Here is a 2,547-nt window from a genome sequence, read left to right on the forward strand (position 1 = left end):
ATTCATTATAGCAAGGATAATTGAAGTGGGAGTTGTGAGACCTGCACCAGAGTACTTTCTGTCCTCAGGAGATTTTTCTCTTTAAAAGTTATGATGAACCTCATACCTGTACTATAATGATATTATGCAATATCTCTGCCTAATGGACATAATTCTCTGGTCCCTCTTGGGCCTCTCCAAAGAGCTCTCAGAAGCACGCATTAGAATAGTCCCCAAATTTCCTCTTCTAAAATATGCATTCATTTAACAATGTATCTATTTACATCTTATAAACAATGCTCCAACTCAGGAAGTCATTCTCCACTTCTTCCTTTTCCTTCCCTCCACACATCTAATTGATTCCTAACTTTTCAAATCTCTCCTACTCCCCTTAATCACGAACCACTGATTAATTCAGGACTTCAGCACTATCTCATCACAAGAACAACGAACTTGTTTAACTTGCTTCCTTCCTCAAATCTCTCTCTCATTCCTCTCTCTATATCATTCATTCACCTTTTATATAATGATTTCAATATCCCTATTACTCATAAGATAGAAACAAATTATTTTCATTTTTTCACAAAGAGCTATATTATCTGACTGTTTCAAATCTTTCCAGATGCATTACAATGCTATTTCTCACTCCTGCACTATTTGAATTTGTGTATTTTATTTCGTTTTAATTTCATATGTTTTTTACCTTTGTACATTGCTGTTTACTCTCTTCGGACAATAATCAATTTAGTCTCTCAAATTCATGTTTTTTTCTTTAAAACATTATTTAAGTACACCCTTTTTTGTGAAGCCCTACTTGGTATTTCCAAATTCAGTTTATTATACATTCTTTACACTCCCTTGGCACTTAGCTTATTACTTAGTACTGACATATCATTCTTAATATCAATGATTTTTCTGCATATCTATCTTCTTTATTATCCTGTCTGTTCCTTAAAGCAAGATAATCATCTTGTTTATTTTTAAAAATCCCAAATCCTTGACATTTTATAAACAGAATTTTATTCAATATTTGATGAAAGAAAATATTCTGATTAAAACATAGAAGTCTCAGTCTTCGAGAAGAGTAGGAGAGCTCAGTCATTTTTTTAAGCCATTGACTTAGTCAATTTCACTTAGTTAGAATTTTATTAGGAATTCATGATACTTCAAGATACCAACTCTCCATATTGTTAGGTTATGCCACATTGTGTATACAAACAAATCCCCACATAGCAGTGACTTAGTACCCCAAAAGATTATTTCTTGCTCAGACAAAATTAAAAGTAAGTCCTCTGTGGGTCTACTTGATCTGTGATCCAGGGTCTACTTTCCCTCCAATTTATTAATGCCAACTCCACATTTGACCTTACATACCTCAGTATAAGGAGTAATTTTGTTACTTAATTTATGTGTCAGAAATCACTGAGAGAATTTATAGATTGCCCTGGATTGCAGAAGAAAATTAGAAATGTTTTACTTCAATATTTATTTCTTTGAGATATTTTGAGATGGTAGGTATGGGACTCTTAGGCTGCAAAACTGTCTTTTGTGGGGGAAGAAATCAAGCAAACTGAAACTGGCCTTTATAAAATTAACATAGGGTTACAAGGTAAGAACTCTGGCAGGAGACTAAACTGCAAAGTAATAGACATAGTTAAAAATAAGTAAATATAAACAGTCATTGTTTCCTAGCTTGCTTTCCTATAATTGCTTACTACTTAAGAGTCATGTAATTGATGGTCCAAAAACGTGTAGCTTTCTAATCACTTCTATAGGTAACAACACTAGTTAGTGTAAAACCTAAGACTGTTCTTTGAGATATTTTCCAAGTCTACATTCAGGTGGACCAGTTGATACCAACTGGACCAGTGGGCATGCTTAGGAACTAACCCGACAGGTCCTACAACCCTCTATCCAGAATCTGACTCATAAGCAGACAATTTCTGCTCCCCAATCCTAGAAGTTCATTCCCAGTGAATCAGCAGACCCAATTCCCTAGCTCTTTGTTTACCAAACTATCTTTTTAAAAACCTTGGCCACAAAATTCTTCAGAGTGATGATTTGAGAAATTGCTCCCATATCCTTCTTCAGTGTCCCAGGGTACTAAAATCTTTCTTCCCAGCAACACTTGCTATCTCAGGGTATCTGCTTCCCTCTCTGGTGTGAACCATATAACCTGGTTGGGCAGTGGCAAATTTGGGTTGCAAGTCTGAGATCGCCCTCGTGGGGACCATGGTTTGTAGCTTCTCATCAGTAGGACGGAAATAGAAGTGCACCCTTGTGGCTGCTCAGTCCTCTTGGCTTGTGGACCACCTCAGTGCCTTTTCCACCAATGGTACATTGTCAAACCAAGCATCTTTCTTGGTCAGCTCACCCTGTGTTATAGAAAGGGTCTTTTTTTAGGAAAATCTCTCCCCATTCAGATGGAGAGTAGTGGGCCTGGCTGGACTCCTTCTCACTATTGCACTTGAGTAGTAAAAAATTTTTAAAAATTGGGGTGGCGCCTGTGGCTCAAAGGAGTAAGATGCTGGCCCCATATGCTGGAGGTGGCAGGTTCAAACCCACCCC

The sequence above is a fragment of the Otolemur garnettii genome, unplaced genomic scaffold (genome assembly GCF_000181295.1).
Source record: "Otolemur garnettii isolate 467f Iridium unplaced genomic scaffold, OtoGar3 scaffold00100, whole genome shotgun sequence".
NCBI classification, from domain to species: domain Eukaryota; kingdom Metazoa; phylum Chordata; class Mammalia; order Primates; family Galagidae; genus Otolemur; species Otolemur garnettii.